The following is a 16780-nucleotide window of genomic DNA, read 5'->3' on the forward strand; positions in this document are numbered from 1 at the left end:
TGCTCCGAACCTTCAATCATGTCCGGATCTAGCCTTCAAGGCCGATGGGTGCCTTCCTCCATCACGGAAGAAGACATCAAAAAGTTGAGGGAGGCCAGATATCTGACCGTCGAGGTTTTGCATCGGCTGCCTGCCCGAGGGCAGGCCGTCCCCTCCCCCGAACCCAACGAGAACGTCGTGTTCGTCTCCCACTTCCTCCGAGGTCTAGGCCTTGCCCTGGATCCTTTCGTCAGGGGTTTCATGTTTTATTACGGGCTAGATTTCCATGATCTAGCTCCGGACTCCTTTCTTCATATCACGACATTTATTGTCGTGTGTGAGGCCTTCCTTCGGGTTACCCCTCACTTTGGCATGTGGCTCAAGACCTTTGAAGTAAAGCCGAAGATGATCGAGGGGCAACATGCAGCACGTGGAGGTGCCTCAATATGCAAGATGACGGGAGCTCCATGGCCCAAAGGTTCCATTCAGAGGTGTCTGAATTGTGGCAACAGGAGTGGTTCGACATCACGGCTCCTAGAAATGCCAAGTGGGCGGCCGCCCCAGTTTTCCGCTTGGGCCCTCCACCACAACTGATGTCATGGATCAGCAGAGGTCTGAGCTGGGGTCCAGCCAAGGACGTGCCTATACTGCAAAGCCGCATTCGAGATCTCTTTGATGGAGATTTTAGTTTGGTTGCGGTAATACAACTTATGCTGGTTCATCAAGTCCAGCCTTGCAAACGCCGGCCCCTTCGCTTGTGGGAGTTCAATCCCGAGGGACCGCGTGTCATTCAAAATTTCCTCGGTCAAACGCACGAGGAGATGTACAAGTCATTCTTCGGACCTCAGGTAGAGTGTCCGGAAATTACCGAGGACGTGGGCCTGAGAAGTAACCGCGCCGCCGAACAGGTAAGGAATCTTCCGGCCGAACATACTATCTCTCACTTGTTACGAAGTTATTTCTGAGAGTTTGCTTTTTGACCAGGACTGGCTGACAAAGGCGAAGTTGATTCGGTGTTCGGCCCCCCTCCCTGAGGGTTTGGAGAATCCAGTATTGGAAAAGATGCTCCAGGTCGCACCTTGCCCGGAGCCCTTGAAGGAAGATACTGGGGAGGATAATACGGGCGGACACGGGCCCCCAACGCTGTCCATTCTAACCGAGGGAGCGAGCGTCTCCATGAAGGAAGACGACCAGAGGAGGAAAAGGACTGCACCCGGGGATTCGGAAGCCGAAGCTTCCAAACGGGAGAAGAAGTCTCCCACAGAGGGTCCTACCTTGGGGGGTGCTTTTGTCGCACAAAGTCCGCGGGGGGATCAATTCTCTAGCGAGTCGTAAGTGGCCCGAAATACTTTAATAGTATAGGTATGCCATCTTTTTCTTCTGAGAAAATAACCACTGCATATATTTTTTTAGTTCGGGCCTTAGCCCCTCTCAAATGAGCTCGTCTTCGGGGGATCTTCTTGCAGAGATGATGGAGAGCGAAACGCCTCCTCCGGACTCCGCCGCTCCAGAAGCGGGCGACCCCGAAGTGTCGTCGCGGAGGGCCTCTCCGAGTCCGGTGAGGCCGGAAGATAATCCCGTTGACCCCTGAAGCTCCCAGTGTCCGGCTCCCGAAGAGAGCAGACAAAAGATTCCGGCACCGTCTGGTGTGCGATCGGATGTTCTGAGGGAGTTGGTGGGGCGAGCGGCCATCTCGGATGAACACCGTGTGCTGATGAATACGGTGATGGAGAGAATCTCGTCCACCGAAAGCGGATTGCATGAAGCTTTTATGAGTCTACTGACAGGCTTTGAGGTACGTAAAATAATGTATGATAGTCCTGCACATGCTAGGTGTGCCCTGTGTAGATAGTAGCCCCTGAGACTCTGGTTGTCGTCGGAAACGACGACGAACAGAGGATCATATTCCCAGGTAATAACCATACTTCATCTATGTGCAGGTGATGGAAGCTCCGGTGGCTAGCCGGACTAACGAGTTTGCCAATTTAAAACGGCAGTTGGATGCGGCAGACGCCGACATCGAGCTTGTTAACAAAAGGCTTGACGAGGCACAGGGTAAGTGTCATTATCTGGTAAACGCCACATAGTAAGAGCAGCATGATGCCAGTATCTTTAATACGTTGTGACTGCAGATGGAGCTGCCACTGTTGAAGCCTTGCGGGCGGAACTTGCCCAAGCATGGTAATGCGGCTGCTTTGAAGGCAACCGAAGAGTTGAAAGCCGAGAAGGCCGCGCATGGTGAGAGCCGGGATAAGATGGCCAAGATGGCCATAGAATTAAAAGCCGCCGCCGACCGTTGCTGGGTTCTTGAAAAGGAAAACCTAGCGAAGGCATCGGACCTTGAGAAGGCTGTTGCGACGAGGAAAGACATCCGCTCTGCTATGAGGGCGAAGAAGGAGGAGCTGCGGGAAGCCAGGGATATGGTAGCTGGGAAATCGTTTATGTTGCGGAGGAAGTTCGGAGATCCATGGTATGCCACTCTGGATCGGCTGTGGAGTTCGGAGAATGTGTATATGGATTTGGCGGCGAGCGCTGCCGATGCGGCCAAGTACTTCCAGGGTCAGACGGACCGTCAAGTAGACCAGCTGTTTTGGAGACAATTCCATTCTCCTGAGCGTCCACTTTCATTGACTGACCAATTAGCTGAATGGGCCGAACTGAATAGGTTGTCTGGACTCGCCATGAGGTCTGTTGTGGATCAGCTATGGCCGGAAAGGCCAAAGCCGAACAGCTATGGCCGGAAAGGCCAAAGCCGAACAGCTATTTCAGCTTGGTGCAGCAGTTCCTTGACGTGGTGCCGTGCATTAATGCGATGAAGAGGTCGGCGTGCATAGAGGGCTCACAGATGGCCTTTGCTCGTGTTAAAGCATACTGGGCGGAGATGGATGCTACCACTGTTGCAGCGCGGGATTCGGCCATAGGCCGAAGGGCTGCTGAGCACTAGTTTGAAGAAGTTCTTGAGGGTGCTCGTTTGATAGAGACCCAGTGCTCAAAAAATATTATGTTTGAGTGATATGTAATCTCATTGTAAGCGAAATGCTTTTATAAATTTTTATAAGGCTATTTTTATACTTTTGCCTGAAAGTAATATGATGCCTCCTGGGCGGCCGTTTATGTATACATGTGTATAACCTGAAAGATTGCAGCCGTCGGCTTCGACCCCCACACATATAATGCGGAGGTGCTCGCAAAAAACACGCGTTCACACTTAACCCAACGTCTTGGTCCTATTAAGGAGGTGATAGCGGAGCGAGCGAGGCAACCGGACTATAATGCTTTAACACTTTCACTTAGCCATAGGAGTTTGACAGTGGGGCTACTAGATAGCCCCTGGTGGCTCCGCACTCTCCCGATCCCGGGGTGCGTACATGCCTGGCCGGAAAACGGCCCTTCGTTAAGGCGGAGGAATTCTAACATTCCAACAGGTCATCGAGTGGTTGACCAGTCTCACGCTACATCATGACAGTCAGTTTTCGGCTTTCTCTACTGAGGTGCTCGTCCGGATGAACGAGGGCACAATCGCAGTAGTTCTCCTGGTGCTACCTTAGCCGGTAAAGCGGAACGTAAGGCACCAAAACACAAGAGCCGGGCAAACCCAACATTTGACCAAAGACAATGATTCGGAGCTGATGCATATAGGGCCAAACTCGCGACGCCGAACACTCCCTAAGGTATTCGGTCTTTGTGGTATAAACCGGGCCTAAATAATGGCCTTTGTAAGAAGTCCCTTGTGTCCAGGTACGTGCATTGTTCTGGCGTGGCCACATGCCAAGACGTCAGCATCCTTCTCAATGGTGGATATGTATCAACAAGAGACAGTAAAAAAGGTTTACACATGGTCTTAATCTAAAAAGAATCCTTGGGGCGGGTCCCCGCTGCACGTCTGCGCCTGTGTCTCCGTTGTGCTGTATCCTGGACGGGTGTAGCACGATGATCGTCTGTAAAAGAGAGGAATTTAGGTGAAAAAGTTGTCGTGCAAAAAGGATAGTTTTTAAAGAAACCATGTATAATTCAAGATGAGAAAAAATTGCCACTTGTCTGCGCGCGTTGAGCCCCTTGTATTGACAAATAGGGGTGTGACCATTTATTCGGTATAACTAGCGGCGCCGGACTTGATTAGTTGTGTCTGAGGTCTTGACGACCTATTGGGTGCTTTCGCTGGTCCGGGCGCCTTTAGTGTGCGGCTGCCAAGGCAGCCGCACTCTCTTCGGTGCACAGAGATCACTTGATATTTCCGTTCACTGAAATGATGCCACGTGGACCGGGCATCTTGAGTGTGAGGGAGGCGTAGTGTGGTATTGCATTAAAGCGAATGAAAGCTTCGCGTCCGAGCAGTGCTTGATAGCCACTTTGGAATGGATCGATGTGGAAGGTTAAATGCTCGTGACAGAAGTTATCGGGGGAGCCGAATATAACTTGTAGTAGGAGGGAGCCCGTACAACGAGTCCCTGGGCCTGGCGTTACTCCTTTAAAGGTAGTATTGCTATGGCGAATTTTTGTTGGGTCTAACCCCATCCCGCGAATTGTATCCTGATATATTAGGTTTAGATTGCTGCCACCGTCCATCAAGACTCGTGTGAAGTGATATCCGCCAATTACTGGGTCTAATACCAGGGCAGCCCATCCTCGCGTCGGATACTTGCTGAGTAATCGCGATGGTTGAAAGTGATCGGTTGAGACGACCAGTGGGAGGACTTCGCGGTGACAGGCACTTGGGTATATTTTCCTGGGAGTGCCGCGTTGTTTTTTCCCTTGATCATGTGTAACACGTTTACTGTTTTGACTTCTGGTGGAAATTTCTTTTGTTCCCCAGTGTCTTGCTTGGGAGGCTCGTCCTCGTCTTCACTTGGTGTATCCTCCCCCTTGTGTACGGCGTTGAGCTTGCCGGACTGCTTGAAGACCCAACATTCTCTGTGGGTATGATTAGCAGGTTTACCAGGGGTACTATGGATCTGACATACTTGGTCCAGAATTTTGTTGAGGCTGGACAGTTCATCCCTGGTGCCTTTAGAGGGCGGCTTTTGACCTGGCTGAGAGCTTTTGAATCCGGCATTTACTGCCGTGCCCTTTGTGCTGTCTTCTTTATTCCGGCGTTTGTTATTGCTGTTGCGCCGTGATTTCCCGTTTCCATCTCTAACTTCAGATGTACTGGGGTCGCTGGTGCTGCATCTGGCTAGCCAGCTGTCCTCACCCGCGCAAAAGCGGGTCATGAGGCTTGTTAATGTGGCCATCGTTCTCGGCTTATTTTGGCCGAGGTGTCTGGCGAGCCATTCGTCACGGACGCTATGCTTAAAAGCTGCCAAGGCTTCGGCGTCCGGACAGTCGACAATCTGGTTCTTTTTAGTAAGAAACCTGTTCCAAAGCTTTCGGGCTGACTCTCCGGGCTGTTGAGTTATATGACTCAAATTGTCCGCATCCGGAGGTCGGACATAAGTCCCTTGAAAATTTGCCCGAAAGGCGTCTTCGAGCTCTCCCCAACTTCCAATGGAGCTTTCGGGGAGGCCTTTAAGCCAGTGACAAGCTGGCCCTTTGAGCTTGAGGGGTAAGTACTTGATGGCGTGGAGATCATCTCCTCGAGCCATATGGATATGAAGGATGTAGTCCTGAATCCAGACCCCAGGGTCTGTTGTTCCGTCGTATGTCTCTATGTTTACGGGTTTGAATCCCTCTGGAAATTCATGGTCCAGCACCTCATCGGTGAAACATAGGGGGTGTGCGGCACCCCTGTAGCTGGGTGTACCGCGTTGTTCGGATGTTTGTTATGTTGCATTGTATGCTGGGGCGTGCTTGCGTGGTCCATAGATGGATCTTGCTGCGCCGTCCTTTGGGTGCGAGCCCTCGCAAGGGTCGCGTGTTGTATTGTGAGTGGCATTGTATGCCGCTCTGTGTTGGTAGAGGGGTCGTCTATCTGGCCAGGTGGCTGCTTTGATATTTGGTTGTGGGGGGTCTGAGGCCTCCTCATCGAATTCAGATAGCAGCTTCCGCTTTGGGTAGCTCTTGGAGGGGCGATTGTCGCCGTACCTCGCTGCTGTGTTGAGTATTTTACTCCATCTGATTTGGAGTGTATCTTGCATAGCCTTGAGCCTTTGCTTCTGCTTTTTAAGACTCCTCGCGGTGGCAACAAGCCTTTTACGGGCATTCTGCTGCTCCGGGTGCCTATCCGGCGTTATGTCGTCCGGACCATTATCCTTGATAGAATTTGTTTGTTCGGTTTGATTATCCGGATTGCCATTGTCCGGCAGTGGTTTGCCCTGCTCCAGCGCTGGGTCTGTGTGATCGTTATTTCTGTCGAGGCAGGATTTGGGGTGGCGCTTGCGTCGCCGCTTTGACTGCTTCTCGAGGGAACAAGCCTTCGGTGCGTCCTTCCGCTCCTCGTCGTCATCTTTTGGTGCGTCCACCATGTATACGTCATATGACGGGGTGGCCTTCTAGGGCCCAATAGGCGCTGGTTCTTCATCTTCTCCTACATCGGCGTCCATACCGTTGATGTCTTCGGAGTCGAAGTCGAGCATGTCGGTTAGATCATCGACAGTGGCTACAAAGTGGGTGGTGGGTGGGCTTTGAATTTCTTCATCGTCCGTATCCCAACCTTGCTGACCGTAGTCCGGCCAGGGCTCTCCTGATAAAGAGAGAGACTTTAGTGTCTTCAGAATATCGCCGAAAGGCGAGTGTTGAAAGATGTCCGCGACAGTAAACTCCATGATCGGCGCCCAATCGGATTCGATCGGCAGGGGCGCGGAGGGTTCGGAGTCCGGCTCCTTGGAGTCATGAGTCTCGCGGAGTGCGGGGCAGGTGTTTGGCTCGATCGCCGTTGGGATTGCAGCCCCCGAGGCGGCATCCAACCACCCATCCTCGATCGACGCAGTTGGCTCCGAATTAAGGGTCGAAGCCGATGCGGGTGCGGCCTCTAGGGCACTGTTCGGCGGCACATCTAGATCATGCTCGTCGTGATAGTGCAGTGCGCTCGGCAGTGGCTCGAATCCTCGAGGATCAAGTCCCCGCGGATGTCAGCCGTGTAGTTTAAACTTCCAAATCTGACCTAACGGCCAGGGGCATAGCTTTCGATCTGCTCCAGATGGCCAAGTGAATTGGCCCGCAGTGTGAAGCCGCCAAAGACGAAGATCTGTTCGGGGAGAAAGGTCTCACCCTGGACTGCTTCGCTATTGATGATCGTAGGAGCCATCAAGCCTAACGACGACGACACAGAGGAACTCTCAATGAAAGCACCAATGTCGGTGTCAAAACTGGCGGATCTCGGGTAGGGGGTCCCAAACTGTGCGTCTAGGCCGGATGGTAACAGGAGGCAAGAGACACGAAGTTTTACCCAGGTTCGGGCCCTCTTGATGGAGGTAAAACCCTACGTCCTGCTTGATTAATATTGATGATATGGGTAGTACAAGAGTAGATCTACCACGAGATCGGAGAGGCTAAACCCTAGAAGCTTGCCTATGGTATGATTGTTGTTCTGTATGTTGTCCTACGGACTAAAACCCTCCGGTTTATATAGACACCAGAGAGGGTTAGGGTTACACAAAGTCGGTTACAACGGTAGGAGATCTGCATATCCGTATCGCCAAGCTTGACTTCCACGCCAAGGAAAGTCCTTTCCGGACACGGGATGAAGTCTTCCATCTTGTATCTTCATAGTCCAGGAGTCCGGCTGAAGGTATAGTCCGGCCATCCGGACACCCCCTAATCCAGGACTCCCTCACCTATGGCCCCCGGGTCTATTCTCATCATATTAATCTCCATCACTTTAATCTTGCTTTGCTTTTTTACTTTGCCTTTACTTTACACTTTGCATCTTTAGACCAAAAATACCAAAAATATTATATCTATCAGATCTCACTCTTGTAAGTGACCGTGAAGGGATTGACAAACCCTAATCGCGTTGGTTGCGAGTAGCTATTGTTTGCAGGTATGAAAAAATTATGAACGGTGGCTTTGCCACAAATACTATGTCAACTACATGATCATGCTAAGCAATATGACAATGATGAATGTGTTATGATGAACTAGATGGTGGAAAGTTGCATGGCAATATATCTCGGAATGGCTATGGAAATGCCCTAATAGGTAGGTATGGTGGCTGTTTTGAGGAAGGTATATGGTAGGTGTATGATACCGGCGAAAGGTGCGCGATATTAGAGAGGCTAGCAAAGGTGGAAGGGTGAGAGTGCGTATGATCCATGGACTCAACATTAGTCATAAAGAACTCATATACTTATTGCAAAAATCTAGAAGTTATCAAAGCAAAGTATTATGCGCATGCTCCTAGGGGGATAGATTGGTAGGAAAAGACCATCGCTCGTCCCCGACCGCCACTCATAAGGAAGACAATCAATAAATAAATCATGCTCCGACTTCATCACATAACGGTTCACCATACGTGCATGCTACGGGAATCACAAACTTTAACACAAGTATTCTTTAAATTCACAACTACTCAACTAGCATGACGTTAATATTATCACCTCCATATCTCAAAACAATTATCATGCTTCAATCTTTTCATAGTATTCAACACACTCAAAAGAAAGTTTCACAAATCTTGAATACCAAGCATATTATTATTAAGCAAATTACCATGCTATTAAGACTCTCAAAATAATTTAAGTGAAGCATGAGAGATCAACAGTTTCTTTAAAACAAATCCACCACTGTGCTCTAAAATATCTAAGTGAAGCACATAGATCAAAATTATAACGCTCAAAAGATATAAGTGAAGCACATAGAGCAAAACTACTTAGCTCAAAAGATATAAGTGAAGCACATAGAGCATTCTATCAAATTCTAATTCATGTATGGCTCTCTCAAAATGTGTGTACAGCAAGGATGATTGTGGCATACTAAGACACAAAGACACACATAATAGAAGACGCTCCAAGCAAAACACATATCATGTTGGTGAATAAAAATATAGCTCCAAGTAAATTACCGATGGAAGTGGACAAAAGAGGGGATGCCTTCCGGGGCATCCCCAAGCTTTGACTTTTTGGTGTCCTTGGATTATCTTGGGGGTGCCATGGGCATACCCAAGCTTAGGCTCTTGCCACTCCTTGTTCCATAATCCATCACAAGAATTCACCCAAAACTTGAAAACTTCACAACACAAAACTTAAAGTAGAAAACTCCTGAGCTCCGTTAGCGAAAGAAAACAAAAGACCACTTCAAGGTACTGTAATTAACTCATTACTTATTTATATTGGTGTTAAACCTACTGTATTCCAACTTCTCTATGGATTATAAACTATTTTACTAACCATAGATTCATCAAAATAAGCAAACAACACACGAAAAACAGAATCTGTCAAAAACAGAACAGTCTGCAGTAATCTGTATCTAGAGCAAGATCTGGACCCCAAAAATTCTAAAATAAATTGCTGGACGTGAGTAATTTATCTATTAATCATATACAAAAAGAATTAACTAAATAGCACTCTTCAAATAAAAATTACAGCAGTTCTTGTGAGCGCTAAAGTTTCTGTTTTTACAGCAAGTTCAACAAGACTTTCCCCAAGTCCTCCCAACGGTTCTACTTGGCACAAACACTAATTAAACACAAAAAACACAACCAAAACAGAGGATAAATAATTTATTTATTACTAATCAGGAGCAAAAAGCAAGGAATAAAAATAAAATTGGGTTGCCTCCCAACAAGCGCTATCGTTTAACGCCCCTAGCTAGGCATAAAAGCGAGGATAGATCTAGGTTTTGCCATAATAGTAAGATAGATTATTAAAACTCATTTCATATTCTCTATGTTCGGCAGCAAGTTTTCTTTGAGGCAAGCAAAAGTAATCAAAATGACTAAATTTAACGGGACAAAAGTCCCCAAGATCAACCTTGGGAGGTATAGGTTCCTCCTTTGGTCCTTCATAATGCACAACCAATTCATCATTATAAGCATTCTTTTGACAGAACTTTGTAAGCCTATATTCAAGAGAATATCCTAGTTCATTATTTCGAATAGCCAAATCATCATTAAGTTCAGAAATTATATCAACTAAAACATTGGTAGGAACCCTTTTTCTAAGATTTTCATTGAAAGCAACATAATCTAGAGATTGAAAACGCATTATTTCTTCTTGATCAAAGAGGATAGCCTCTATGGGAGGAGGGCAAGCGTCCACCCTATAATGCGCAAAGATTTCTTTGGCTTCTTTTATTATGAATCTAAACTCATGAGCCAAAAAGATAGTAGCGGCACGCTTAACAGAAGAATGCTCAATATTAGAAAATTCCAGAAAAATCCTTTGTATGGAAGGATGCATGTGCATGAATTGTCTTTCAAGTTCAACTACAAGCATGGCAATAGCGTCCGCAAGACTACTAGTTCTGTGAAGGATAGAACTACCCATAGAAGGTAAAGCACCGGCACAAGTAAAGAAATCTTGAATAACTCCTTTTCCAATAATATTACCACTACCAACACGGAATTTTTTTGTATGAAAGATGGTAGGTTCTTTAGCAGGAGCATCAGAATTTTCCATGATATTGTTATCGCCCATATTGGCGATAACTTCCTCAATTTCAGACATAACAACAAGCAAGCAAACTAGCACACGAGCAAACAAGAGGCAAGCGGAAAGGAGAGGGAGGATAGAGAGAGAGGGCGAATAAAACGGCAAGGGTGAAGTGGGGGAGAGGAAAACGAGAGGCAAATGGAAAATAATGTAATGCGAGAGATAGGGATTGTGATGGGTACTTGGTATGTTGACTTTTTGCGTAGACTCCCCGGCAACGGCGCCAGAAATCCTTCTTGCTACGTCTTGAGCTTGTGTTGGTTTTCCCCGAAGAGGAAGGGATGATGCAACAGAGTAGCGTAAGTATTTCCCTCAGTTTTTGAGAACCAAGGTATCAATCCAGTAGGAGGCCACGCTCAAGTCCCTCGTACCTGCACAAAACGATAGCTACTCACAACCAACGCGATTAGGGGTTGTCAATCCCTTCACGGTCACTTACGAGAGTGAGATCTGATAGATATAATATTTTTGGTATTTTTGGTATAAAGACGCAAAGTAAAAAGTAAAGGCAAAGTAAAAAAGCAAAGCAAGATTAAAGTGATGGAGATTAATATGATGAGAATAGACCCCAGGGCCATAGGTTTCACTAGTGGCTTCTCTCAAGAGCATAAGTATTCTACGGTGGGTGAACAAATTACTGTTGAGCAATTGACAGAATTGAGCATAGTTATGAGAATATCTAGGCATGATAATGTATATAGGCATCACGTCCGTGACAAGTAGACCGAAATGATTCTGCATCTACTACTATTACTCCACTCATCGACCGCTATCCAGCATGCATCTAGAGTATTAAGTTAAAAACAGAGTAATGCCTTAAGCAAGATGACATGATGTAGAGAGATAAATTCATGCAATATGAAATAAACCCCATCTTGTTATCCTCGATGGCAATGATACAATACGTGCCTTGCTGCCCCTTCTGTCACTGGGAAAGGACACCGCAAAATCGAACCCAAAGCTAAGCACTTCTCCCATGGCAAGAACTACCAATCTAGTTGGCCAAACCAAACGGATAATTCGAAGAGACTTGCAAAGATAACCAATCATACATAAAAGAATTCAGAGAAGATTCAAATATTATTCATAGATAGACTTGATCATAAACCCACAATTCATTGGTCTCAACAAACACACCGCAAAAAGAAGATTACATCGAATAGATCTCCACAAGAGAGGGGGAGAACTTTGTATTGAGATTCAAAGAGAGAGAAGAAGCCATCTAGCTACTAACTATGGACCCGAAGGTCCGAGGTAAACTACTCACACTTCATCGGAGAGGCTATGATGATGTAGAAGCCCTCCGTGATGACGGCCCTCTCCGGCGGAGCTCCGGAACAGGCCCCAAGATGGGATCTCGTGGATACAGAAAGTTGTGGTGGTGGAATTAGGTTTTTGGCTCCTGTTCTGATCGTTTGGGGGTACGTATGTATATATAGGAGGAAGAAGTACGTCGGTGGAGCACCGAGGGGCCCACGAGGCAGGGGGCGCGCCCTAGGGGGCGCCCCCACCCTCGTGACCTCCTCTTTGACTCCTTGGAGTAGGGTCCAAGTCTCCTGGATCACGTTTGGTGAGAAAATCACGTTCCCGAAGGTTTTATTCCGTTTGGACTCAGTTTGATATTCTGTTTCTCCGAAACACTAAAATAGGCAAAAAACAGCAATTCTGGGCTGGGCATCCGGTTAATAGGTTAGTCCCAAAAATAATATAAAAGTGGAAAATAAAGCCCAATATAGTCCAAAAGATTAGATAATATAGCATGGAGCAATCAAAAATTATAGATACGTTGGAGACGTATCACATGTCAAAGCCATTTTTTGCCAAGAATGAATTTGTTTCTTCTCATTTGGGCAAACAAATGGATATCGTTTCTCCTGGCAAACACTTGAGTGCAAGTTTGGAGGTTCCAGATGTTACTATCACGTTGGGCGACTATTAGTTTCTTTCTTCTCCAATGGTCCTTGGTAACTCGGATATTGATCTTATTCTTGGAATGGACTGGCTTTCTAAGCACAAGGCTCAGCTTGATTGTGCTGCCAGGCAGATTCAATTGACTCATTCGTTTGAGGATGTTATCGTCTTTGCCGCTCGGGATGATACTATTTGTCTGTTTTCTCTCAATGAGAAGGGTGAACTGGATGCCATCTCTCAAATTCCAGTCATTTGCGAATATCAAGACGTCTTTCCAGAAGAGCTTCCAGGAATGCCTCCGCACCGGCCAGTTGAATTTGTCATCGATCTTGAGCCTGGCATGGAACCTGTTTGCAAACGTCCTTACAAGCTTGGACCTAAAGAGTTGAAGGAGCTGAAGAAGCAACTCGATGAACAAGAGCGTATGGGTCTCATCCGACCTAGTTCTTCTCCGTGGGGTTGTGTAGTTCTTTTTGTGAAGAAGAAGGATGGAACGAACCGACTCTGTGTCGACTACCGTCCATTGAACAAGAAGACCATAAAGAACAAGTACCCACTTCCCAACATCAATGAGCTGTTTGAACAACTCAAAGGTGCTCAAGTATTCTCCAAGCTTGATCTCCCTATGGGCTATCATCAGATTCGCATTCATGAAGAAGATATCCCCACGACAACATTCAGAACAAGCTATGGTTCATATGAATACACTGTCATGTCTTTCGGCCTCGTCAACGCTCCTCCGACATTCTCTCGCATGATGAATTTCATCTTCAACGCCTACACAAATGACTTCGTCTTGGTCTACCTCGATGACATTTTGGTCTTTTCCAAGAACAAGGAAGATCATGCCAAGCACTTGCGTTTGGTGCTGGATAAGCTCAGAGAACATCAGTTCTATGCCAAGTTTTCTAAGTGCGAGTTTTGGCTCGATGAGGTTCTCTACGTTGGGCATATCATTTCTACCAAGGGCATAGCGGTGAATCCTGAGAAGGTGTCTGCAATTGTGAATTGGGAACCACCTCAGAACGTGAAGCAACTCCGCAACTTCCTTGGTCTCGCAAGCTATTGTCGAAGGTTCGTTAAGAACTTCTCAAAGATCACGAAGCCTCTTTCCAACCTTCTCCAGAAGCACGTTGATGTCTACTACACAACCTTCTTCTTGTAGACGTTGTCGGGCCTCCAAGTGCAGAGGTTTGTAGGAAAGTAGCAAATTTCCCTCAAGTGGATGACCTAAGGTTTATCAATCCGTAGGAGGCGTAGGATGAAGATGGTCTCTCTCAAGCAACCCTGCAACCAAATAACAAAGAGTCTCTTGTGTCCCCAACACACCCAATAAATTGGTAAATTGTATAGGTGCACTAGTTCGACGAAGAGATGGTGAAACAAGTGGTATATGGATAGTAGATAAAGGTATTTGAAATCTGAAATAATAAAAACAGCAAGGTAGCAGGTGATAAAAGTGAGCGTAAACCATATTGCAATGCTAGGAAACAAGGCCTAGGGTTCATACTTTCGCTAGTGTAAGTTCCCTCAACAATACTAACATAATTGGATCACATAACTATGTTGGGGAACGTAGTAATTTCAAAAAATTTCCTACGCACACGCAAGATCATGGTGATGCATAGCAACGAGAGGGGAGAGTATGATCTACGTACCCTTGTAGATCGACAACGGAAGCATTGACACAACATAGAGGAAGTAGTCGTACGTCTTCCCGATCCGACCGATCCAAGCACCGTTACTCCAGCACTTCCGAGTTCTTAGCACACGTACAGCTCGATGACGATCCCCGGGCTCTGATCCAGCAAAGCATCGGGGAGGAGTTCCGTCAGCACGACGGCGTGGTGACGATCTTGATGTTCTACCGTCGCAGGGCTTCCCCTAAGCACCGCTACAATATGACAGAGGTGGAATATGGTGGAGGGGGGCACCGCACACGGCTAAGGAACGATCACGAAGATCAACTTGTGTGTTCTAGGGTGCCCCCTACCTCCGTATATAAAGGATCCAAGGGGGGTGCGGCCGGCCTAGAGGAGGCGCGCAGGAGGAGTCCTACTCCTACCGGGAGTAGGACTCCCCTCCCTTTTCCTTGTCCAAGTAGGAGAGAGGGGGGGAGAGAAGGAAAGGGGGGGGCGCCGCCCCTCCCTCCTTGTCCAATTCGGACTAGGGGGAGAGGGGGCGCGCGGCCTGCCCTGGCAGCCCCTTCCTCTTCTCCACTTCAGGCCCATGAGGCCCATTAACCCCCCGGGGGGTTCCGGTAACCCCCCGGTGCTCCGGTTTTATCCGAAACTTCCCCGGAACGCTTCCGGTGTCCGAATATAGTCATCCAATATATCAATCTTTATGTCTCGACCATTTCTAGACTCCTCGTCATGTCCGTGATCACATCCGGGACTCCGAACAAACTTCGGTACATCAAAATGCATAAAACTCATAACAACTGTCATCGTAACTTTAAGCGTGCGGACCCTACGGTTCGAGAACAATGTAGACATGACCGAGACACGTCTCCGGTTAATAACCAATAGCGGGACCTGGATGCCCATATTGGCTCCTACATATTCTACGAAGATCTTTATCGGCCAGACCGCATAACAACAAACGTTGTTCCCTTTGTCATCGGTATGTTACTTGCCCGAGATTCGATCGTCGGTATCCAATACCTAGTTCAATCTCGTTACCGGCAAGTCTCTTTACTCGTTCCGTAATACATCATCTCACAACTAACATATTAGTTGTAATGCTTGCAAGGCTTATGTGATGTGCATTACTGAGAGGGCCCAGAGATACCTCTCCGACAATCGGAGTGACAAATCCTAATCTCGAAATACGCCAACCCAACATCTACCTTTGGACACACCTGTAGAGCTCCTTTATAATCACCCATTTACGTTATGACGTTTGGTAGCACACAAAGTGTTCCTCCGGCAAACGGGAGTTGCATAATCTCATAGTCATAGGAACATGTATAAGTCATGAAGAAAGCAATAGCAACATACTAAACGATCGGGTGCTAAGCTAATGGAATGGGTCATGTCAATCAGATCATTCACTTAATGATGTAATCTCGTTAATCAAATAACAACTCTTTGTTCATGGTTAGGAAACATAACCATCTTTGATTAACGAGCTAGTCAAGTAGAGGCATACTAGGTGACACTCTGTTTGTCTACGTATTCACACATGTATTATGTTTCCGGTTAATACAATTCTAGCATGAATAATAAACATTTATCATGATATAAGGAAATAAATAATAACTTTATTATTGCCTCTAGGGCATATTTCCTTCAAACTATCCCTCAACATGCAACGAAGAGTCACTCCAAAGTCACTAATAGCGGAGAACGAATGAAGAGATTATGGTAGGGTACGAAACCACCTCAAAGTTATTCTTTCCAATCAATCCGTTGGGCTATTCCTATAGGTGTCACAAACAGCCCTAGAGTTCGTACTAGAATAACACCTTAAGACACAAATCAACAAAAACCATAATGTCACCTAGATACTCCAATGTCACCTCAAGTATCCGTGGGTATGATTATACGATATGCATCACACAATCTCAGATTCATCTATTCAACCAACACATAGAACCTCAAAGAGTGCCCCAAAGTTCCTACCGGAGAATCACGACAAAAACGTGCGCCAACCCCTATGCATAGGTTCATGGGCGGAACCCGCAAGTTGATCACCAAAACATACATCAGGTGAATCACGTGATATCCCATTGTCACCACGGATATCCACGGCAAGACATACATCAAGTGTTCTCAAATCTTTAAAGACTCAATCCGATAAGATTACTTCAAAGGGGAAACTCAATTCATTACAAGAGAGAAGAGGGGGAGGAGAAACATAAGATCCAACTATAATAGCAAAGCTCGCGATACATCAAGATCGTAACATCTCAAGAACACGAGAGAGAGAGAGATCAAAGACATAGCTACTGGTACATACCCTCAGCCCCGAGGGAGAACTACTCCCTCCTCGTCATGGAGAGCACCGGGATGATGAAGATGGCCACCAGAGAGGGATTGCCCCTCCGGCAGGGTGCTGGAAAGGGTCTAGATTGGTTTTTGGTGGCTACGGAGGCTTCTGGCGGTGGAACTCCCGATCTAATTTCCATTCTGGAAGTTTTAGGTTACGTGGGTATATATGGGTGAAAGGAGTACGCCGGTGGACCGAAGGGGGGGTGCACGAGGCAGGGGGGCGCGCCCCTACCCTCGTGAGCACCTCCTTCATCTTCTGACGTAGGGTCCAAGTCTATCCGGTAGGTTTCCTTCCAAAAATAACTTCTCCAGTTGATTTCGTTCCGTTTCGACTCTGTTTGATATTCCTTTTCTTCAAAACACCGAAAT

Source organism: Triticum urartu, chromosome 5 (assembly GCF_003073215.2).
Source record: "Triticum urartu cultivar G1812 chromosome 5, Tu2.1, whole genome shotgun sequence".
Taxonomy (NCBI): Eukaryota; Viridiplantae; Streptophyta; class Magnoliopsida; order Poales; family Poaceae; genus Triticum; species Triticum urartu.